Source organism: Alligator mississippiensis, chromosome 14 (genome assembly GCF_030867095.1).
Source record: "Alligator mississippiensis isolate rAllMis1 chromosome 14, rAllMis1, whole genome shotgun sequence".
NCBI lineage: Eukaryota > Metazoa > Chordata > Crocodylia > Alligatoridae > Alligator > Alligator mississippiensis.
The window spans coordinates 41,122,589-41,147,946 of NC_081837.1; the positions used below are offsets into that span (position 1 = coordinate 41,122,589).

At 48.6% G+C, this 25,358-nt stretch overlaps 1 protein-coding gene across 3 annotated transcripts in view; it reads right to left on the reverse strand.

The window, feature by feature from the left end:
* Positions 1-24,347, reverse strand: part of SLC45A3 (solute carrier family 45 member 3) — a 42,888-nt gene extending 18,541 nt beyond the window's left edge. The window contains exon 1 of one of the 3 annotated variants that reach the window (XM_059717627.1): positions 23,961-24,347. The gene's annotated coding sequence lies outside the window, so the exon portion shown is untranslated. Of the gene's footprint in view, positions 1-973; positions 1,101-15,499; positions 15,551-23,960 lie in introns of those variants that run through there. The other 2 variants (XM_059717628.1, XM_019477287.2) reach the window with 2 other exon arrangements.
* Positions 24,348-25,358: the final 1,011 nt, after the last annotated feature.

A 25,358-nucleotide genomic window follows, 5' to 3' on the forward strand; every position in this document is an offset into this window, starting at 1 on the left:
GGGAACTACAGTCACAACTGACTGTGTCCATCTCAATGCCACGGACCGGACCAGAGTAACAATGATTAAAGCACACAGAGAAGGAGGAACGCATCCAAAACGAAAGTCAGGGGAAGCCATCCTTGGACACTAACCTATTTTTGAGAACAGTCCCGTCACATCTTCAGATCCTTGCATTTCCCCCCGTTAATAGCCTCTCCCTGCTCAAACCTGCCCAGCAATTTCAGTGGGGTATTTGCATTGCAGCAGTACGCAGCAGCCCCCCGTCACGGACCAGATCCCTCTTGTGCCAGGTGCTGCACAAAGGACACAGGACGCAAAGGGGGTCCCTGCTCCAGAGAGCTCACAACTTATGTATTAGATAGGAGGCAACAGGGGGACACACAGAAGCAATACTGAGTGTATAGCTTAAGTCAGGCAACACACGCTCCCTGACAGAAGTCACCCCTAAACTCTCCCTGTCTAACCACCATGTTAAAATACAAATTTGCCTTGTCCAAACTCGTGAAATTTTTTAAGCCTGTTGTCAAACCTGCTTTAATTCACACATCTCAATCTACACAGACTTACAGGTACCAAGGGGAAAAGGAATACACTCAGTGTTACTAGATGCGCGCGCACAAAAAACAAACTCTCTATACCTCCTGCTCTCTTGTGCTGCGGTATGAATAGCAGGTGAGCGTTGCTCAGAAAGAAAGGGAATTATTTTTCTATTGGTCTCCCCTTATAGATTTGGGGCAACGACCTGGCTGAAAGATTTCTTGAAGCAACAGATTTTCTGATCATTTAAACACAATGACGCAATTGGGAGTCCAATAATCCAAAACAGGATCTGGCCTGAACAGGGAGATCCTCAGGCACCGTCTCCATCAAGAAATTTGAGGTTGTTACACAAATAAATCACTGACAAAGCCAACAGGTTACCTGCCCTGCTTGTTCCACTGCCTTTTTTTCTAGGGCTGTCACCACTCACCAGTGCAGACTGGGAAAGAGATGTTACCAAACTGGAACGGCAGCCACTCGGAGCCACTCGCAAGCAGGGCAAACGACTGTGCAGACAGCAATGCAACAAGAGAATCAGACCCAGCGCCTCTCTGTGAACTCCCAAAGTTCTCTATTAACTTCTAACTTCATCATCCACCTGAGTGAAGGGGCAAAGGAAAGCAATGCGGTTAATACGCCGGTAGCATTTCACAGTTGGACGACTGCTTTGACCAGAAAGGCTCAAAGCACATTATATAGCCGGTCACTACAACCCTCCATTTTCCAGACAGGGAAACCCCAGGAGTCTCAAAGACGTGGTGGAGGTCAGTAAGTCAGCGGTGGAGTTGTAAACAGAGCTCCACCTTTTACTCCTGCAGCCTCAAGTTCCAGGCACGAGCTCAAGATGCTTCCCTAAAAGCTGCCCCAGAACTCAGCAACATTTAAAAGGAGGACCAGAGCTGTCAACTATGCAGAGTGCAAAAAGCTGATACCAGGCAGCAGCTTTGGAAGAGAGGGGAGCAGCAGGAGCATTGTCAGCAGCCGGGTTTCCATCGAGAACAGCATAGGTTTCCAGCTTTTGGAGCATCGCTTTATGACTGTTATTAATTCCCCGCGCTCCCAAAGTCCTCTGGAATAAAGAGTGGGAGAGAGCACAAGAGCGAGCGCTTAAGGAAGGCCTGTTCATACAGTGCCAGATCCCTTCACAGCTATCAGTGTCCATTCACTGCAGCTGAATGTGAAATGCACCATGGAGAATAGCTCTGGCAGGCTTGTGCAGGATGAAATGGAAAACTCACCTGACCTCCTCTGACCCCCCCCTTCCCCTCCCAAATCTCCCTGACCCCTTTCAAAGTGTGTGTGGGGGGGGAGGGAGTGGTTCCTTGAAGAGTGGATGCAGGGAGCTGCAATGTATTTAACCTTTCTGAATGAACTCTGCATTTCCTTTGAGCTGGGGCTCCATTATATCAGCCTCTCCAGCTCAGTCCAGGGACGGAGAAGCACTCGCTGCTGGAAATCCCTTCAATGCCAAATGCCAGGACCCAGAGAGGTTCTACCTCAATTCGCCCACCAGCCTGCAGCCGACGCTCGCTCAGAGAGCGGAGCACAGCACAGAGACTGGAGGGGATAATCCCGTGAGCATGCTTGCCGCTGCAGGCTGGGAGATACTGGAAGGGGTCCGAGATGTGATCTGACCAGGCAGCTCTCTCGTGCCTCGGCCGTAACCTCTTCCTTCTTCTCTTGCAGCAACACTGAGAAGCCTCAAGCACGTCCGTGCCCCTATTGTGTTAGCTGCCGTGCAAAACCACAGGAAGAGCCCCTACCCAAAGGGCTGGCTATTCAGACAGACAACTTTCCCCTTTGTGGATGGGAAGTAAAAGCAAAGAGAAAACAAGAGAGAGGTTAGGGCTGGACTTCCAAATGCTCAGCAACTCTAGCCAGCGGCCACTTTCCAAAGACTTCAGGCGTCTACCTGCATCCATCCTGCTGAGCTGGCGTGAAAACCCAGCTCCCGGTGACTCGCCCAAGCTCTGCGGAGTTTTAAACCACAGCTTTAAACTACAAGGCTGTCCTCAGCCAACACGCTGCCGTCTTCTGCTTCAGCCAAGACCCCCTTGCCAGGTGCCTCTGCCCTGATACTGCATCCAAACTTTCAGTGGGCGCCTTAGCTCTTCCTGGGCTGCTTCACTCTTGTCAGTGCTGTAAATTCTGCCCCAGCCTCTTATGGGGTGGCTCTGTTTGGCTCTTATTTTGGTCTCCCCCTTGCACGGACTGTCCCGTAACTCAAACGATGTCTTTCAACTTCCCAACTCATTCTCACTTGTCCCCTGGGAACCCCATCCTTAGTCCCATTCTTTCAAAAAGCTTCTCCTTGTGCCGGCTCCCGTGTAGCTCCATCTCATTTACAAGCACAAGAGCTACAGAGCACTGCCGTGTCTTCCCCCACAGCGATGGGGCTATGCGACAGGAAGTGCCCAGAAGTAAAAATAAACTCCTGAATCTAATCTCAGTGCAGGCCGCTCATTACATATATGGAATAATAAGAAACAGCCATTAATTATGGCACGGCTAGAACATCCCATCATTACAGGATGTGTGATCACCACTGGGATGCCACCTCAGATACCTTTTCAGGGTTGGCTGAGGAGTAGCTTCATGAAGGGGCAATTTAGGCTCCATCTTTTTGACAGGATTAAGCAGCTCCCCCCCTCCACCAAAATCTGCATGTGTGTTTGTGTGCAGGTGCGTGGCGGGGGGAACGGGGTGCTAGCTTCCCTTCAGCAGGTTATTAACAGCCAACAGCTGTTTCGAGTGTATACCCCTGGCTGGCCTGGAAAGATGGAGCGCTGGATGCAGGTAGATCATTTCAGCGCCGTTTAAAGCCTATTAGCCACTACAACATGTTTTTGGGAACACTTGCACTGGAATGGTAGGATGCGGTCTAAAAGCAGGACACAAGCACAGATGCACCACACGGGGCAGGGTGGGCAGAGCAGTACTTTATTCCTACATCATTCCCTCCACCTTTGAAAAGCACATTATTGGAACTAATGAGAGCCAGCAAACCAGGTTTGCCCAATGGGGAAGCCAAGACACGGGTCAGGAGAGTGGCTTGCTGCGTCAGCAGTGGAAGAAAAGAGCATCACAGAAGATGAGGGTGGAAGAGCCCTCGGGAGCTCACACGGGACCGTGACCATCACCCCTGTCCGAACCATCCCAACCAAGCACGTGCCTAAAATCTTCCAAGGATGGAGACGCCGCCACTCCTCCCGCTAGCACGTTATGCACAGCTGTTAGCATCTGTGGTACAAAGGATGATACATAGCTTCTCTACGGAGCCCAGGGGATGGGCCCAAACTGCCTGCTAGCTGACCTCAGTCTGCTCCTTTCGGCATCAGCCAGTCCGGTTCACCTGGCGAGCATCTGTCGCCAGGTGAGAAACAATAACCAAGCCAAGAGTGGCATTCTGCATAACAATTTAGTGCCTCAAAGATGCCACTGGCTCTTAGGAAGGGACAAGGACAGATGCTGGGCTGCTCATGGCATTGCCTACGTGCAGCCTGTAGCATAGAGATGGGCATGTCCCCGAGTGGGGAGGGATCGACCCCTCTGCCCCTGCATTTCTTCCCTGCTTCATGCCTACTCCTTTGCAATGCCACGCCAGAATTTCTGTCAGCCTCTATCTTAACCCTCGCCCTCCGCAAAAACATCAAACAGGCAGCTTGGCTGCCTGCGGGGCTCCACTGACCTCCTGCCCTGCTGCCCATTCCCTCTGTTTGGCTGACAAAGGAGAAGCTCCTCCGAAGGAGGTTTTCTCACACAGGGTTTAGCTCGCTGAACTCCGTCGTCCCCCTCCTCAACATAGTGGAAAGATACTGCAGCTACAGGAGTGGCCAGTTCAAGCCTAGCCTCCTTCCCTGGCCCCGTTAAAACATGGACCATGTGTCTAGCTAGCGAGGCCACTGGCTCAGCAGAGGCCGGGCACTACATAAAGCACTTCCACGGAGAGCAGGGCTTCGTGGACACGTGCATGCCAGGATGCTGGAAGCACCTGTTTTGTAGTTCAGGTCTGGTCCTCTCCAGGATACAATCAAGAGAAGACTGATCCAAGGCCAGAGGGTCAACAGGAGGGGCTAGGGTCAGCCCAGGGCTGACATGAACTGGCCAAGATACACCAGAGCTGAACTAGCCCCAAGAGGGATCTTAAGGTGCTGCTGATGGGATGGCGATTGCATTCAAGACCCAGTAAGACAGCCGTGAACCATTGCGCTTGCCCAGCACCAGCTTCTGCTCTGTTACTGGCAACGAGCACCTTCAGGTCTCACGTGAAGCCCATGATTTCCTCATGCTGCGGCCAAGGAAGCTGCGCTGGTGCATGGTAGAAGGACTGAGAAACTGCAGGGCTGGCACAGACATGCACAGAGACAGGTACCCACCTGCGGAGATGGAAGGAGGAAAGCTAAACCAGCAGGGAAGCAAAGGGGAGGAGCGAATGCCAGCCTTCCCCGTGGAAGTCAATGCTGCTAGCTCCTCTGTGTCTCAGCGCAGGAGAAGCCGGAGCAGGTGCGGACCACGGTCCACCTCGGCCAGAACCGTCCCCACCCCTTGCCGCTCGACTACATCTTCTTCTGAGATCAGATGCTCAGTCACTAGCTAGAGATCCACTCTGACTTGGCTCACAGGGTCCTTGCTCATTTTTTATTTTGCGAGATGAGCCCAAGTTTCCAAGTCAGGATCCGAGTATCCCCAGGGACCGGGGAAGACGGGTCTGCCTGCATGCAGGTGCTGAGAGCATGCCCATCACCGTGGCATCTGGTCTTGCTGGGCCTCTCTCCTCTTCCCTCCCCCTCTCTAGGTTTTATTATTAGCAAAAGAATAAAAATGTAAATTGAATTGAAAGTGGGGGGGGAAAAAAAAAAAAAGCCCCGGCCAGGTGCCCCCCTCCTCTGTGGTATGGTAACGGGTGCAGATTATATCCAGCACCACATGACCAGGGCCTCGTATTTATATGTCAGCGTGTAAAACCCACCCCGCTGAGCTGCCTTTTCTCTGCCTGCGGCTGGGGACTTCTGCTGTGCGTCTCGTCAAACAGACACACAAAGGGGATTAGGGAGATCTCTCAGCCCCGCAGAGTAATCCATCAAATTATCCCCTTGTTGGCGTTGCTGTCCTCTTCAAAAAACCTCCAAAGCCTTTTAAAGGGACTGAAATTGCACTTGAGCCTGAAACACTCCACCCAGCTGCTCCAACCCACCCTCACAATGGGCCAGTTGTAAACTGAATACTGGGGAGCGGGGAGCGAGGAGAAAGACAGACGCTGTTAAAAGGGCAGCAGCCTCCCCATGGGTGAAAATCCAACAGGTGGCTCGGTACCCCTTCCCCTGCCTCCACGTAGTCACACAAGCAGCGGTGCTCAAAGGGGCCAACAACCAAAGAGAAGACCTAACACACACCCCATACATGCCTGCATGGACACACGCAGGCCACCCCATTCAGAGAAAGACTCCGTCTGGTTTTCGGGAAGTGTTGGGACGCGCTCGCCAGGCCCCAGGCAGTTCCTTCTGCCCCACCTGGCCCTTTGCAGCTCCACAGCTCCCAATTCTGCAGGGGCCTGCACTGTCACCCCAGAAGTGCTTCACTGTGCCACCGCCGCTGCACATCCCTGAGCTACATCACGGCCGTTCACAGCCAAGTGCTGGATTGTGAAACAAGAGAAATCAGCAGCCAAAAGCCCCCTCCCTACACAGAGCATGCATGAAAGCTTGTCTCTAAGCTTCCAACACTGGGTAGGAAGAGATTAGATTAATTACAGATGGTAAGAGGTGCCTCTTCTTCCCCATATCTCCCCCCACCTTCTGTCATGGTTTATGCAGAGGTGTTTGCCCTTTTTCCGTCCCTAGGCAAAGGCTCTAAGGAGCAGCAGGGCAACGGCTCTTGCAGGGAAAGGGGCAGACAAGCACATTTGCTTTTTCTTCTTGAGCAGGTAGTTAAACTGGCACAAAACACAAGCAAAACACAACCGTTCAGATCTGGCAGCAAGTGACTTCACCAGCTGCAGGGCAGTGGCCAGCTGGGCCTGTAGAGTCACCGGCTTTCAGAGTAAATGTGAGCCCAAACTGAAAGGATGGTTTTGCAGGAGTCGTTGATACACCGCTCAATCTATACGCGAATAGAAGCGTGTCCCAAGCCTTTGGCATGAGGTTAAAGGCTAATCCTATGCACCCTGACAATACTGTAAGGAAAGCTTGTCATTGGGTCCAATCCAAGCCCAGTCTCAAGCAAGTCAAAGTTATCATCTAAGGATGCCAAACAAGTTGGGTGGGCATCTGTCCCATTCCCCACGGACATGTTTCCACATTGCAAAAGCCACCATTCCCCACTGCCCCAACCACAGCAGAGACTCCCCTGTAACAGGCTGCCGCAGGATCGGCTACCGTGCCTACCCCACTCTTTTTGCTCCCCTTTTCCGATGGGGATTTAAAAAAGTTTCCATTGAGTTGTTTGGAGCACATGGAGCATGAAGAGTTTCCCCCTGGGTTAAGTGGACAACTTCAGTCAGTATGAACCTGGGGTGGATTTGGTTCACAGAGCTTACAAATAGGAGTTAGATGCATTTGTGGGACAGCATCTCCAGTACCGTTGTCCCAGCCAGCCAGGCAGACGCACGTACGGAGCAGAGCCAGAGAAAATGTGCAGCACACCCTGATACACCAAGCCATGGATAGGAAACCAGCTCATCACTCGATTCCACAATTAGAAACGTTCCGAGTAATGAGAAAGCAGCACATGACCCAGGGACTCTGCACAGACCCTCTGCCCTCCTCCCCAGACAGATACCTCATCCGCTTAACATCGCTCCATGGTGTCAAGAATCTCAAAAATGCAACAGGCTTAGAAAGGGCAGGCTGGAAATGGCAGCAGGAGAGGGCCCTTCCCTGCCAGCCAACAACCAGCACAGCCAGTACCAGAGCTGCGGGGTTGGAGGAAGTGTTACCACCGTTCAGCCATTAGTTATAAACTTGTTTTTTTGTGGCCTCTCCATCTAACTAATTCATGAAGGGCTCAAATGACCCGAGCTATTTGGACAAGGATCTGATGCTGGACCTTCCCCAATGGTTCTCCTATGGGCATTTCTGCTTGGGAGTCCACAAACAAAACATCCTCTCTTGCACCCTGGAGCTATTCAGGGTCATAATAGGACAATGGTGAACCAGCCCCCAAACTTGTATAAGAGGCAGGGGAACTTCAGTGTAAATCAGACCCACCTGGGCACACCCGTGGGACGTGAGAGGTCTCCATCACCACAATCTCTGGTTACTTTTGTGAAACCCTGCTGGCTGTTGTCCAAGGGAACCATGCTGCACTGGCCAAAAAAAGAGTGGGAGGACAAGTGCTTATAAAAGCGCTTGCCCATCCAATTTCTGTTCCTAGAAAATCAACAGGAAGGGAAACTGGTCCTGCTGGACATCTCCAGCTTCCCCAAGCCCAGCGTGGAGAACGTGCCGAGATCCCTCTGGACTCAAGATACTTTTGGCAAGTGCCTGCCTTTGCCTCAGTCTTGCAGGTTCGCTCATTCATGCTGATGGGGAGGAAGGGAGGCTGGAGGAGGAGAGGGGAGGTGTAATCTCACCCTGGCACCGCAGCAAAGCCAGCTCACAGATCCAGGGCAATAGGAAGCAAAACTGAACTTCTCCTTTATGATGAAAATGGGATGCTGCCTGACCAGGGACTTGACTCAGCAATGAGGTGGCACCGTTCCTCTCAGCTCTCGGTGCATGACGGGAGCCACAGGATTTCGATGCTCCGAACCAGTCCAGGCATGGGTTGTTTCTTAAGGAAATGGAAAAATCGCGTGGGCAGTTTGCTAAAACCAGCCACGAGGAGTGCTTACGAGGAACCAGAAGTTGCTACAGAAGGACAGCATTTGAGCTCTTCCACCCCCCAGTTCCTCGACTTGATAAGGGAGATTATTCACAACTCCCTCGGACTGGTGCAAGGCTGAAGAGCTCGGCTGCTGGGACTGGTGGCAAAAGGGTGTGACACAGCCTCATAATAATCACCCCTCTGGGCAATTAAGTAGTAGCAATGACACTCCAGTTGCACTGCCTCCAAAGGGAGCCCCACTGCAAGGCTAGAAGGCACTGGGTGCAAGCAGGGCTTCAGAATGTGGGCGATTCCCACCCCAACCCCCTGCAACACAATCTCTTCTAGACACCAAGGACCACCGCTATCCAAAAACTTTGCATGAGATGGCATGGAGAGGAAGACAATGCTAGAGAGCCCTCTCTGCTTGAAGTTTCCAGAGCATGACCTTGTGCTCTTCCCCAGAGGATGCACTTTGAATCCTAGACACACACAGAACTAATGGGCTCCTTTGTAACCACATGGTAGTTAGTACATTTTTTCATGGTAATTTTCTGGTCTGCAATTCCAGTTATTTGTGTCCCTGCTGGAGGAGTTTGATGCTAACATATCTCTCAATGAGCCCTTTGACCTCTGCCGACAGGTCGGTGGTTTTCTCCCTCTCTGTTTTCAGTCTCTGAAATGAGGTCATGGCTTTGAAAAGGACAAAGAGTCTTTGCAGTTTGAGAAATAGCCTCAAGGCAGCTGGAAGTGGGGGGGGACTCCCATCCATCATATCAGACCAAAGTGAGCGTGGGAGTGGCAGGTGAACGAGGCACTAGACCGCAGCTCTCCTTGGAGCGTCTTGGATCGAACCTCCATCTAAAAAGGAGCTGTTTTGGGAATGGTCTTTATAGCCTCAGCAGCCTCTTCTGTATTAATTAAGGTTATAATGGTTCCAGCATCATTACAGCTGGTTGGAGATTTAGCACCAAAACACAGACAAAAAGAAGAAGAAGAAAAAAAAAAAAGGCATTTCGGACAAAAATTTTAGTTTTTATGGTGATTGAAAGTTTCCAGTCTCCTGGTAAAAGCAAAAAATGGAAACCACTGATTTCATTTTTACCAAAGATATCAAGTTTCACGAAAAAATAGAAAGATCATCACGGACATTTGGAGAGGTGGGGGGGAACTTTGACCTGACATTTTTTAGCCTGGTCAAACCACCTTGACCCCTGCAAGAATTCACTCCAGGTTTCCTGTTGGCTCTACATACCTGCAAGAAATGTCCCCATTTTTCTAAAGGGGCTCCAGGCTGGGATTTTCAAAGGAGCCTCAGAAGAGAGACGCATCAACCCTTCCCATATCCAATAAGAACTAAACCCTCCGCTCCTATTGAGACGACTCTGGAGAAAACAAAAATAACAGCCTTAATTATTATGTCAATGATAATTATGCAAGGAAGGTCAGCTGCCAAGTTCAAATCCAGGGTTCTCCCTAGCGGAGGAGTATCCCAAGCCAGGGTCTGAGTTCACGGCTTGCTGCGCATGGTTAATTTGCTTGCATTAAACTCATACAAAGTGAGTTGTGTTAGTGCTGAACGCTCCTGATGAGGAAGAGGGAGGCCGAACACTAGTTACCTTTTTACCATGCATTTAAACAACTCCTACCACTGTGCTGCATTGGCAAAGGGTAAACGAACGGGCCTCCATGTCAGGCAGTCTCTGGGAAAGACAGTTTTCTCCTCTTACTGGCCTCCAATCACTTTGCCCATCTTTTCCAGATGAAAATGCAATGGGACACAGATGAAGTCAAAGGAAAGCCCTTGCTGGTAACAGATGTTCCTGTGCTACCTTTAGCACACGTGGGTCATCCCAGGCAGCAGGTTCCAGTCCTGTAAGGGCTGCCCGTTTCCCCTGTGCCTACATGCAGCTACAAACCACCACGTCCGTGCTGCCTCTTAAGTGCCTAGAGGGGTAGGGGGTTCGTGGCTGTCGTCTAAGGTCAACTCAGCTGCACAACAGCACATGCATACTAGCATCCCGGAGCAGTTTAGCCCAGTAAAGGGAACAGCTCGAGTTCACTGCTCTTGCCTACGAGGCTCGCGCCCGGCTATGAACATTGGTTACAGACAATGAATGAATGGGAGGGTCTGGAGGAGCACAAATAGACTGTGTTCATCAAAACCAAAGATGAAAAAGGCCCTATTGAGGCCTCTCCCCCCAGGGGCCAAGGCAGGATTTCTCCCTACAGTACATGCTTGAGAGCTGGTTTGATGTGCCTTGAGCACTGATGCAACGAGCGTTTCCCATGGGGCGCGATGCCGTGGTCTAACCGATTTCCAAGCGGGTTCTTTCCTCAGGACCAAGCACCAGTTCTCCCCCGCCCCTGCTGTTTACTATGGCCCCCAGTAAACCCACTACAATTTCTTTGCTTCTCTCTACTTCTTTACAACTTCCAGTACTTGTTGGTAGTTATACCCAGCATTGTGCAGCCCAGGTCTACTTAATGCAGTCATAAAAACCCATCCCTCCAGCCCACCACTCTTCATTTGCTCTTATGTGCACCACGGGAATTTCAAATATAGCACCGAGGCTTCCTGCTTCAGGAGTTTCAGACTTCAAGGAGGCACTGGGAGATTCCCCACAAACGCCGCAAAGGTACCTCGCCATCCTCCTTCAAACCCTCCTTTGCAGGGACACCTACAAAAAACCTCACGGTTAAGTTTACCAAGGCTGCTGCCTCCTTGTCTGCTCCACTGCCCTTGTCCACCTGTCCCCCCTTCATCTTAAGACTTAAATTGTAAAGTCCCTCAAGCTTTACAATGATCATTGTCCCGTTCTCTCTTTTTGTGCTATGTTTTCACAGCCCCTCACACAACGGGCTCCAGGGCCATCCCTGGGGTGCCCAGTTACTAGAATAAAAATGCTGAGATGAGAAGAGTGAAGGTGCTAGTAGGTGGCGCTCAAAAAATATGTAGCATAATCCTGGGTTTTGCAGGAGCTGGAGACTACTCTGCACTGCAAATGCATGAAGAAAGCTATGTCCCACTCTCACAAGAAGGCTCTCTTGTACGAGAAAAGCCCAATCCACGGTTGGAGACTTAAACCATTCACACCAGCTTATGCTGGCCCCAATTAACTTTACAAGAACAGTGGTATTTTTCCAGTGCCACCAACTTACATGATTTTAACCACAAGTCTTATGATATCTGGTACTTTTCTCAGGTCCTGGAGACATGTGATCATGTGAGAATTTCAGCCTTCATCCAGATAAAAAAGGAAGTCTCTAGGCTTTCTGCTAGAAGATAAGAGCTTGAAAATGTGATGCCTAAAACCGACAAAGCAAAAACAGAAAGACCCAAAGCACATTCCATAAAACAATGCAATTTAAATTCATCTCATGGTGTTTGGGGACTGAGACAAGATTTTTGAACGCCGGGAACCAGCAATTCGGAGATCCTGGGCCTAAGTCACTGGAAGTAGACGCTTTCCTAGATAACTGAAGGTCAGAGCCACATGTTGCTGCCATGGTAGCCTCGCCATAAACACAGAACAAGGTCCTGACAACTGAACTTACACTCACGGCTTCACAATATGTACATTTAGAGGAAAAGAAAAACATGCCCAGAGATCAAGCACCTGCTTGCTGCAGCAGCGTGTGCTCCAACCTCCCTCCATCCCCAACACAAAGAAGCCATTCGGGCTATGAGTCTATATTACATCTCTTATTTTGCCAGACACTATTTGCAGGGTCTGCTTTTTCTCTCCTGCAGACTGGCAAAACGCAAGACGAATATTTTCAGATTAAAATAGGAACTGTTGATGTTTGATGATAGGAAAACAAGAAGGCCACCAGTCTAAAGATCGCCAAAGAACAGCACAACAGCACGAAAGCCGCCTTTTGCAGTTCCACGTAGCCAGGTCGCACGAGCAAGCCCCTGGGTGGCTTAGACGTGAACCACGCAAGCACCTCTCCTTGGTGCTATTAGTGCAGAACCTCTCAGAGATGCTGTTAATTCTGCCACCTTTGTAGTAAAGGGCAGTACCGTACAGCACAGGCAAACACAGAGACTCAGACTCTCAAAACAGCTAGGCAGCACTGGCTTGCTAGCTCCTACCTTGGGACTGCAGAGGACCCTTTTTTCTTTCCCTCCTGAGGTTCTGTGCATGTGGAAATACTGAAGTCTATGTTAGGATATGCAAATGCATACTTCTAGACAGTGTTTTCCTAGTGCATTAGTTCATAAATGACTGAGACCATGCTCAGGTTTCATGAGGCACAGGTCATAGGGACCTTCCCTGTCTAACTCCCTACCTCAGCCCTGCTTTTTCTTCTGCAGAAAGAGCACCCGGAGCAGCAGAGGTGGGAACAGACAAGCCAAGAGCAGCTTTTTTTGTTGCTGTTGGGAATTTTCAACGGATTCACAGCAGGCCTTTCCCTTCATTGCTTGCAACCTTTCTCCTCTCATCTTCCATCACTTCTCTTCTGTCCCATTCCTGGTCAACAAATGATGAATGTTGAAGTGGCACTGGAAAAACACCTTCCCCCCTGCAACATGGCCTTGTAGTTTTGCAAGCAAGCATGGTAATGAAAACTGCCTCCCGGCACCTGGCTTTTTAAAGGACCGCTCCAGGCTTGGTGAAGAGGACCATATTTGAAATTTCACTCCCCCGGCACAACACAACTCCCCACAGGAACAGCAAAGTTGTCTGTGGAGAAAAACAAACCTGCCTGCCGACCTGAGCCCATGGAGCAAAACGCCCTAGGTACTAAGGACCATCGCGCTCATTTTCCACTCCAATCCAATTATTGCAATCTAACTTCATGGAAGGGAATGGAGTAAGACTGGCATGGCCAAGCAGTGGGCCAGGGCTTGTTGGTTTTATACACACAAGAGTAGCCTATGTGATAAGTTGTCATAGTAGACCACCAATTACAAAGGGTGAGAATCTGGCCCCTTGAAGTCAAGGGGAATTACACCACTGACTTCAGCTAAGCCAGGATTTTGCCCACACCACTCATCCAGCCCATGGGGCTAGAAGGTAAAGCACCACTGTTCTAGTTCAGCGGTTTTAAAAAAAGGTTGAATTTGGGAACCCCTAAAAAAAGTGTCAAATGCAGGTGCAGACCCCTTTGAAAATTTCCAATGGAGATGCAGACCCCTGCGAGCTGTAAGTGTGGGCATTCGCATACTTCTGTTTGATCCTAGTCATCTTTCATCACGGCACACCAGGCTCCAACCCAGGGATGACTTCAGGGAAATGGTGATGGAAAACAGCGAACTTCGGAGTGCTCCACAGAGACCTACATCCTTAGATGAGCAGAATAAGAGTTTACATGAGACACCCATGTTCCACAGCTACTCAAAAAAACCCAAAACCCCCCCCAAAACAGACCCAGGCTTCATGCCAGGCTGTACAGTTTCTCTCAAGATTCAGAACAGTGATGGGAGTCCTTGTGATTTATGTACCGCGTGTTTGTTCGAATGTGTGAACTGCAAAAGCAGCAAATTGCACTTCCCCTCTCACCCCAAGACATTGCTGATGGAGTTTTTTTCCCCAAGCAGTAATGCGTTCTGCAGAATCTGACGTTACTCTCCATTGTCCTAAACTGATAACAGCATCCACAAGTCTCCATGGGAAAGTATAGTCTATTTAGCGCTATGTACAAGTAACATCTCTTGCTATCTCTGGGCACTTAGTGAAACTATAAGACTGGAGCTCACATCCTAAAAAGATTTCTTTCCCTCCCCGGTTAAGCACCTTCCTGTGCTTTAAAACAACAGATCTGCTCAAAAGGCAGTAGCTCCCTTCACCATGGCAGGACAAGACATGAGAATGGGACTGCCATGCAGGATCAGACCCTCAGTCTGGTCCCCAGTTTCCCCCAGGACAGTGCCAAGCAGCACCAGCTGCTTTGATAAAGCCCTACAGTAGATAGTAGCAGATAAAACTCCCCACAGGGGAAAAAAAAAAAGTTTCCTTCTTTTTCTCATTAATACAAGTCAATTTGTCCCTTGAAGCCTGAAGTTCTCTCTCCCTTGCAAAGCTCTCAGTTCTTTATTTGTTCAGGCCATTTGTTATTAATCCTCAATATCCCCGTGATCCACAGCAATTAGATCATCCGTTTTTCAAGCCCTGTGAAGCTCTTGGCCTTTCTGATGTTTTGTGACAGTAACTTCCAAGCACAGCACACGCAGCCCCGCAACCCCCCACGTCCCGCCTCGCTACAACCATTCCCCAAAGGCAGGAAAGCTAGCACAAGACTAGGAAAAGACACAGGACGCGGCCAGGTGACACGTACTGCTCCATGTTGACGGAAAAAAGAAAGGACTGTCAGCGTGGCGGTAACAAAGGAGCTAGTCATAGGCGAGTGAGTGAAATGTTCAGAAATGTCTAAGTGACTTAGGTGCATAAGTCACTGAGGCACTGTTGGCTATTTAACCCAGTGTTTATTTCTAATAATTTCCCAGTTCAACTTGGATCTCACCTCTCACTGTCTCTTGTACACACACACACACACACGAACGCACGCACTTGAAACCTCAGCTCGGGCTGTAATCAAATCTGAGCTGCACCTGCTCAGAGTCTGGTTTATTCCCCTTCTTTAGACGGGAACCTTCCTGGTCCCGATGGGAGTAAGGAGGCGCTGTCCCCCGAAACGTTTCTTGTTCAGTTGTGCAGTGCAAATGGCTTTACGGAAGAGCTAAATCTGAGGTTTCTGGAGTCCAGCCACTGCTGCAAAGAAAAGCCCTAGTTCGCTCCAAGGCTTTCCTACTTGATGTAACACAGCGCCCCGTGGGGTGGGGGTGCCACAACCCGCCACGGGGCAACTCAAGCCCTGCCCCAGCCTGTGTGCAGCTTCGTAACTCGCAGGGGGCAAAAGGAGCTAGGGGAACGACTCCACGTTACATGCATGGCACGAATAACTACACCGTGAAGTCCTTCGCCCGGGCTAGAAAGGGTCAACAGAGCCGGGCGGCGATGCCCTGCGGTCTGGGCACGGGTCCCCGCTCGCTCTCCGCCCGCAGCAGGGTGCTCGGGCCCCTCCCGTCTTCGCCCGCCCCGCTGCCGGGGGGCTTCACCACCGCCCGCACCGCACCGCACCGCCCTGCACACCTGCACCCGCGGCAGGAGCACAGCACCGCACCGCACCGCACCGCACCGCCTACCTGCCTGCAGCGCCGGCTCCACTGGCGCCCGCGGGCTCGGCTCGGCTCGGCCGCCTTTTAAAGCGCCGGTGCCCGGCCAGCGAGCATGCGCTGCCGCCGGCGGGGCCGGGCAAGGGTGCGCGGCGCTGCGCCCCGGGCGGCCCCCCGCCCCGCCCCGCCCCGCCCCGCCCGCAGCACACCGGCACCGACCGTCCGTCTGCGTGTTACGGCCGCGGTACACACCACGGGCGTTACAGACAGACATCTATCCAGCTACCTATACTTGATAGATATAGATATATAATGGATATCTATGCATCTAGAATATATATTATATACAACTTACATTATAGACATCTATCTATAATATAGATACTATAATTGCCTTGTATATATAATGGATATCTAACTATCTACCTATAATACATATATATTATACAATATATATTATAGACATATATCTATCATATATATATGATAGATATATAGATATGATATATATATCTATCATTTAGATATCATATATCTATTGAATCTATAGATAGATTCAATCTATGAATCTAGCTATAATATAGATATTATAGTTGCCATATATCTATAATGGATATCTATCTATAACGTGTATACATATATATATGCAATATATATTGTAGACATCTATCTATCTATCTAAAATATAGATACTATAATTGCCTTGTATATATAATGGATATCTATCATATAGATAGATAGATAGATAGATAGATAGATAGATAGATAGATGTCTATAATATGCATTGTAACATAGATATTATAGTTGCCATATATCTATAATGGATATCTATCTATCATATATATATAATATACAATATATATTATAGCCATCTATCTATAATATGGATATTATAATTGCCTTGTATATATAATGGATATTATATACATTATAGACATCTATCTATAATATTATAGTTGACATATATCTATAATGGATATCTATCTATAACATAGATGTCTATTTTATATATATGTGTGTGTGTATATATATATATATATATATATATAGACATCTATCTATAATATACATATTATAATTGCCACATATCTATAATGGATATCTATAACATATAATTGCCATATATCTATATAAAATGGATATAGATAACCATGTATGTAGATATAGATATCAATGTATATATTGAAATATCAATAGAGATAGATAGATAGATAGATATATCTATAGCTATAGAGATTTTTCCAGGGTGTTTATAAAGTCCTGCTGTAACTTTAAACTTTCATAACGGGACGGACGCATGAGAGAAGCAAACTATCCGTGGCGACGGAAAGCATCATTTGTTCCGTTTTAACGCAATGGAGCTCAAATGTCTAGACTTCAACGTAACCACCATCTTTCAGGATACATCCTTCAATCCGATTTTCCAACTCATAGCAAACATTTTCTAGTTGCTGGATACCATTTGTGATCCTTACCCTATGCATCACTTATGCTCTGCTAAGAACAAATCATAACGGATTACCATTTCAATCACCATTTACAGCTTCTCTCGTGTACATCCAAAGTTATTAAAGTTTGAAGTCGCACAAGGACTTTATAAACACCCTGTACATATAACTATATAGATATGTACAACTATATGGGTCTATATAACTATATAGATATCAATATATATAACTAGATAGATAGACAGACACACACATACACATATGTATACACATACACACACGGGCAGATCTGGGTTTTGAAAAAGGGGGTGCAGATGGTGCACACCATCACATCTAACACAACACAGGTTTGTCTCCAGTTAAAGAGGAACTATATGCTTTACTAACATGCTGGGGGGCCAGCACTGTATTATTTAGTTTCTGATCAAAGCAACAACAAGCATACATATACACACACGGTTGTATGTGTATATGAATATGCGCGCGCGCGCACACACACACACACACACACACACAGAGTGCAAAGCCCTGCTCCCAAGAGGAAGACCATTAAATCAGACAGGTGCACCTCATTATGCCTGAAGAAGGGTGTTTGTGCCCGAAAGCTTGTAAAGAACAATGTTTCCAACTATTTAGTTGGTCTAATACAAGATATCACATTTACCCAAAGAACCTGGTCTGCCTCATCACCAAGGCATCCTCACCGCATAGTGTAACCTCTCGGGCTGGGCTTGCCCTGCTCACGCCTGTGCAAAGTTTCTAGCATCAGGGGCCCCAATCCACATGTTGCTGTGATTGAATACATCAATGATATTAAAAATAAAACTGAGACCTGAATGAAATCTTAACACTCTTTCCATTTTAATTAGATATGGCTTTCTTGAGACCAAGAACAAGATAGTATACTCGTTGTAAATAATTTAGCCAAAGGCTTTAACCCCCTTTGTGTCTGATTGCGACTTACCCATAGCACGGACAGTTTGTTTTCTTTTGTTTGTTTGACTTACCTGTTCATCATTTGTAATTTTTTGATTGTATGCAACTAAATTCCACATCCTAGGAAGTTTGTGCCCCATCCCTTATTCATTATTCATGGTGGGTGACTGGTTGCTGAAGTCACTTGGTATCAATATGTGCACTGCTCTCCGATTGGATGTCTGAGCAGAACCACGATTTAAGGAATAATGAAGACTGTTGTTCATGCGTGAAGCCCCCCTCACCACATGTGAGGACGGGCACCCCTATGCAGAGAACAGCCATTCCCCAAACATCTGTGTGAACAAATATCTGCTTGTGCGAATGTTCGTGAATGGAAGATGGAAAAAGAGGCAGGAATGCGGCTGACACAAACAGCTGTTCTCAATTCAAACTAATGTTCGCAAATATTTGGGCCAACTCTTCAACTGATGTAAAAAAAAATCAGTATAACATCAGTAGGGCTTTGTGGATCTGCAGCCACCAAAAACACGACCCGCTGCTTTGCTTTGTTCCCTCAGCTCCACGGGTTGCAGAGACCAAGACATTTACTTTTACTCCGCAGAGCATCCCCTAGCTGAGCCACACTGTATGTCTCCCTGGCTCATTCCCATTGCACATCCGTTTGGACCCACTGCGTAGGAACAGCCTTGTTTGCGCTTTGAGCAGCTGTTCCCTCCCAAGCAGTTTACCCAGAAGGAACCCCACACGCTGCCTAGGAAAAGTATGGCAGCACCTGCACTTGCTGTCACTTAAACCAGTGGAGACACCACTGCTGTTTCCTGCAAAAGCTGCCTGCAGGTCTGGTTTGAACTGGATGCCCCACTTAAAAAACAGAGCGCCTTGCTGTGTTTACTTTTGTCCAGAGATGAGCCCAAATCTGGACGGGGAGAGCTGCCCATGTTTTCTAACTGGAGAAGGCTTATTATTTTTATAATTAGAGGCGGGTAATTAGATAGACGGCAAGGCTAGTTTCCTTTAGCATGGCCTGCATGATATATTCTTGGCTGGAACATCTGACTTGCAGCAATCTGACTCCCAAAACAGCATGTGTGCAGTATCTGTTACTAAGAGATCAGCATCCCAGAGCACTGGTGGTTAGGGCGGAAGTTAAAACCCTTGCCTTCTATTCCCAGCTCTGACTCAGTAAGTACATGACTTCAGATCAGTCATGAGCACTGCAGCTGGTTTTTCCAAAGGGGCCTGTAATTGTGGGTGCTCCAATGTGGAGGTGCCCACTTTGACACTCACCAGGCGTGTCAACACGTGCATTTACACCAGCTTAAATTTACTGCGCAGTAAGCAGGAATAGGCCGGCATCTACACATGCAGGCAATAAAGCACATTAATGCTGTGTGTGGACTGACTTGAGACTAAAGTTAGTTCTGAATCAGTCCACACACACACACACACACACAGTGTTACTGCACATTAAGGCATCTACAGGTGCGTTACTGCACAGTAACTAATTGGGTGTAAATTTGATACCTGCATGATATTAAATTTAAGCTCAAGTCAAAGTCACCATATTTACTGAGCATTATGGGCATGCATGTGTGGACATGCGCCTGTACTGTGCAGTAATTTTCATTACTGCACAGTAAATGTGCATGTGTAGACGTGTCCACTGGTTCTGACTTTTGAGTGCTGAGCACTAACTGCTGGAGGTACAGGCAGGGATGAAACTGGGGGATGTGGGAAGCAGGGAGGGGACAGCTCACCAAGCTTTCTCCATGAAATAAACTGCTCATATGAGTCACTGCTCATGGTAGGCTGCACAGATGTCCCAGCTGTGAATGCCTGGGCCGTCTGGGTGTAGTTATCACTCTGGGGAGTTTCAATGAGCCCATGAACTCTTCTAGGCCTTGCCTCAACCGCAGCAGGGAAAAATAAATAGGCAATGGTATTTCACAAACTTTATCCTCTCCCAGTGCCCAAATTAGACATCACCAAGAGCAGATTGGGTGGTTCCATGAGCCTTCCCTTCTTTCTTGTTTTCAGGAGCAATTAAATAGTTAAAGCTGAAAGGTGAGCGATCATCACGGATGGTAGGGGCACACTAGCAGGTAGTCTCCAGTCGCTAAAGCAGCTGAGCTGCTCTGCAGTTCACCGCCTAGCTTATCTCATGGGCAAGCTGTTCATAGGAACACAGGAGGGGAAGGGTCCATGAGCCTATACACATGGGCTACCATTTATCAACACGACAAACCCCCATATCCTGAGCTAATCCCCAGCTGTGATAAATGAGGACAGGTCCAGGCTATCAGTCCAGTCTTCAGTTATCTGCATAGGCGATGCATGTGCAGTGGGTCACATTTCCTAGGCTCTCACCACACCTGTCCCACTAGGAACAGTACTTTATTTTCAGATGAAAGCTGAAACTTTGGGGCAAAAGACGACAGATTGGGAAAGGCTTCTGGATGTCACAGCACTACCCAGGGTCTCAGCCACACTCTGATTGTAAGTGCTCAGCATCTCTGAACCTCAGACCCATTTTACCTCAGGTTGGGCTCTCACAAACTGGGATAAGGAAAATGAGCTGTCTGTCACTCTTGACCATCTGACACTTAATGACAACCTTATTTTCTCCAATGAATAAAATAAGGACAGTAATTCCAAACCACCTTTGAAAAAAGAACTTTGTAATCTACTCAGGAAAAGCACCATGTCTGCACTACCTATCATGAGTCCAAGTATTAAGATAGCACAAGTGCCCTCGCACACACATGTCCAGTTCATCCCTCTTGAGCAAAGCACTTAAGCTTGTGCTTAATAGTAAGCACATACTTAGTCCCATTGACTTCATATTAAGTGTTTGTGGGTCCTCTGGCTGAGCTGCAGCCAGAGCCTATATCTATTTAGAACAGGGTAATTATGTACATAAGGACCCTAAGTAATAATGACACACAAGCTTGTTGTAACCATTGCCCTCTCCTCCTCACTGTCCCATCTCACTGTGTATTGCTGACACTCATTGCCTCTTGTTGAAAATTGTTGATAATAAGCTTTCAAGCAGGGCTGGATTATTTTTCCTAGCGGTCAGCCAAGCACCTAGGACCATACATGCAATAAATAATATTAATGAGACAGAATTCCTCTTGGGAGGGGCAGATCTGACTGGGAAAGTTTGGGAAGTCCCAGCTGTAATGACACATGAAATAGGCCATCGGGGCACCGTGTCCAGCCGGCAACGAGTCTCGCTGTAAACAAGCAGAGCGTTACTCTGCAAAGACTTGGAAGCAGAAAATACTGGGTTGGTAGTTGTGGGAGCACAGCGTGGGGAGAGCATCCCCTATACTGACAGATCCCACCCCACCCTTCCAATTATAGTGCTGGCTTTTAGGATATCAATGCTTGTCTGCAGGGTACTGGGCTGAGACCCAACCAGCTCATTTCACGGTCTGCCACCACACAGCAACGATTCCCAGCCACAGGGTTGCATATGAGAGGGTGGGAAGCTACCCGTTTCCCCGAGCCATTCAGTTCACCCTTGTCCCCACTTCACTGTGCTCTAAATCTTGACAAAATTTGGTATTTCAATTTGGGGGCTCAGTCTTGCAAACTGCTGGGAACCCCCAAACCCATCCCCTCAAGGGCCCAGGGTGCTTCCCAGTTCTTTGAATGGAACTAGTCATGTGCTTAGACTATTGACCTGCTCAAATGTTAAACAGGGGTGTGTTGCAAGATAATGAGTCTGGGAAGCCAGGAGACAGTTAAATGCTCGAGCAAGAGGGGAAGATACAGGTCTAACTGCCAGCTTAACTGCCAGTGCCTGATTAGATCAGGATGCTGATTTGCCCAAGTGTTTATCTACATCTTATATACCCAGACAAGCTGAGCCTGCCTTATCTACCAGAATCTCGATAGACGCAGAGGCTCCGGAGTCCGCATCGCCACATGTGACAAAGCAGCATGGGACTTGCACAACTGGGGCTGCTGGTGTGGGCACTTGTCTTCTAGGGCTAAAATGGGTGCAGCAGACTCAGTTTAGTCTCCCAGCAGCAGTAATGGGAGGCCAGTTTGCCCTCCTGGTATGGGGGGCAGGCAGGGGCTCTACAGGCAATGGAGCGCTCCCCAAGGAAGTTGCATCTTCACAGAGCTGGCATGTGTGGCCCTTCATTCACAGCCCCTGGTACAGGGATTCATAGGTGTTTGGGTCAGAAGGGACCTTAGCAGATCATCGAGTCCGACCGCAATGTAGTCAGCATTTTTTGGATCCACTGATTTTCTGCAAATAATGCACTTTCTAGACCAGGGAGGCTGCCACCCAGGGCTGCTCTCACTTATCCTGGAGACTGCACCAGCCCGGGGGCAGCCAAACACCTGGGAGAGGCAGAAGCGCCTTGAAACCCATCTTGCTCATGGCCTGCACGCTGTGTGCAGAGCCTCCTTAGAGGCGCGGAGCATCTAACCCTTGCGGTGTAATGTCGGCTCCACAATGTGAGTTTAGGCAAATCACCTCCATCCCCTGCTAAGTGGGAAAAGAAACTCTACCTCCGGCAGTGCATCCAGGCATGTTCAGAAGCCCAGCTATTTATACAGCACTTTGAGATCCCCTGGATGAACAGGGTGTCTGAATCCAAGGTGACAGCACTTTCAGTGAGAGCTCACTACCGTTTTGTGGGGAAGGAAGGGAGACATTTTTGCTGGAAGCTGCAGGCTTAGGACGTTTCAACCTGTGATGCACTGCATCCCCAGCCCCCTCCCCTCCATGCCAGCATAGCCCGATGCTCCTGGAGTATGAAGTGCACATAATTGCATCTAATGTACCTTTAAAGAAAGAGAAAAAAAAATCACCAGAGCAAACAAAGGCAGCGCCCAGCTGTGCTGACTGTTTACACACAGGGTGGCCAGAGCAGGAGGCTACGCTTCAGGGCTTATCTTCTTTCTCTCTAAACAGGAAATGTATTTTTGTCTCAAACATTTTTCCTCTTAGGAGAAGCAGCCAGGAGCTGAGATTCTCACAACACAAGGGCTCCTAATGCCATTTCTAGATAAACTCATGGGCAGAGGCTCAGGGCAGCAGCCAGCAGCAGGAACAATAGACCCTTTTGGGTGCTCAGCACCTTGGAAAATAAGGCCACTGACTTAGGTGTCCATGTGTGGACCCAGGAACCTAACAGTCCTGCCCATATTATGGTAGTATCTAGAGGCCAAGATTGGACTTGTACTTCTAAAGGCTGCATGTAAATACAGCGTCCCAAAGATAAGCACATAAGCCACGTATACATGTGCGCACAACCTTTCGCAAGCGAGGCGAGCAGGAGACGAACAGATCACGAGATGACCACCCCACGCAGGCATCTCTAGCCACAAGGCACCCTGCACTCTGGGGACGGTCATTTCAGCCTACTATTTAGAGACAGGCCACCTACGGCAGCAGCACCCAGGTAGCTGAGCAACTCAAGGTGCCACAGAGGCTGCTTGAGACACCCACGCCTCCAAACACCGGCGATTTGCTATGCAGCAAATCCTGATCTATATTTGAGGTGGGTACTGGGGTTTTCAAAAGGGCTCAGCACTCACAAGGGGGCCCAGGTTCCCAGGAGAGCTCAGCCTACTAGTACAGCCGACTCAAAAGGGGAAGCTGTTTCCTTGAAAAAGTTTTTTTGTCTGTCGACACCCCACAAAAAACGTTAACTGAAAACTGAGCGTTTCATTTTAAGAGTTTCCCATTTCCCACAGACAACGGCCACATACAAGTAATTGTGTAGTCAGAAGAAAAAGCATCCAATTTTCTATTAAGAGACAATTTAGCTGGAAAATGTTCAGTCTGCCCCAGTGTTGAGTTTTGGAAATTGTCCAGCAGTATCCCAGTGGGAGCTGTCCAGGGCTGGAGAACATGGCCCCTCCTGTGGGTATCCATCACTTGGAAATCTTCCTGGTGCTGGATGCAAGCACCACGGCAGTGACAGAGGAGACGTTAGTGGCCGACAACCCCCTGCCTTCTCACTTTCTGCAGCCTTGATTCCCTCCTCCTGATGGTCTTCCCTGGAACCAGACCCCCTCAGACACCGCTGTGTGCAGCTGTTTTTTAAGGGAGAAGGAATCACTGTGCAACACTTACCAGATTAGCAGGACTTCCCCAGCCAAGCAAATAAACTTGCTCCCTTGGTCGATATCCTTATTGATGTTGGACGAGCTCCCACTGTTTGCAGTTCAAAGTCAGCCGCTGCTGGGAATACCAAAAAGAGAAGGTGCTCATGGAGTTGGGTTTCTTGGGGGGTTTTTGCTAAGCAGGGTTTGAAATCCAAGCACGTGCTCCATCTGCTGAGTGTGGGATCAGTACCTGAGTTTGAATGTGCTGGTCTCCGGACTGCCTCCTGAAGCCCCACAGCATGCTTTGTTATCCTTGCTGACTGCTAACGCACAGATATCAGTTTGAACAGGGCTGCCATGAACCAGCAGACCCATTGCTGTCCTTTGCCCTACCCACAAGCTCCCCAGCCAGGTGTCAGGTCATTGGTGTAAATGTGCAAGCTGCTTCAGGGGAAAGAGCCAACCTGAGCATTGGTGCAAAATGCAACCAGTGCAATTTGCCAGATAAAAAGCCACCTTCCTGCTAACTTCTCTGGCACCTGGCTGAGGATTTTTGCTGAGCACCTCTGGTTTCCAGATAGGTCAGCATCTCCAGTTTGTTACCCTGTGGATATCCAGAATAAGTTCCAAGGTAATGGATTTACATCAGTGGAAACCTGCTGTAAGGGAATGGGGAACCCAGCCCCTTACTTCCACCCCAGAAGTAGAGCAGAGCATCCCAGTGAGCTTTAGCAGCCCGGCAGTCTCTGGAGTTGTACACTCAACTTCCACTGCTTCTGTGAACTTTAACTCAGGCCCTTCCATAACCAGGCTGTCACTCCTCATTACACACAGGCTGATTACTTACACCTGGCTTCCAGCCCCAGCCAGCCTTTAACCCTTAGCACCCCAAGTTTCTATCGTAGAGACCAAAAGAAATGCAAAACCCTACAACTCTTGGTTCAGAGATGATACCTTTTATTAGACCTACCATGAAATCGCAAAAAAAAAAAAATATCATTTTTTGTAGAGACCAGCACTTACTCCACTCCATCCCCTAAGCCAAAGGCATCCCTGCCACCAATTAAATAATTTGTTTTGCAAAAATCTTGTTGGTCAAATAAAAGATATCATCCCTACTACGAGTCCTGATTGCCTTTTCCTCTAGACCAATACGGCTACAACCTGGATCCCTGCCACCACACACTTCCAACCCTCTCCCTTCTCCAACACTCATAACCCTATGACTCCCCTTGCCCCTGCAAATGGGGCAGGGAGCCTCAAATTCGTTGCTCTCAGTCTTTAGCATGAAGCTGCTCTGCATACCCATCCCCAGCCTCTGCTCCAGGCATTTAGGACCCACCTCTCCCTGCTGCTTGGGTGAAAGGAATAGGTAGGTCCTAGTGGGAAGCAGGAAGGGGGGCAGCTGAAGTGCTAGAGCCACCTC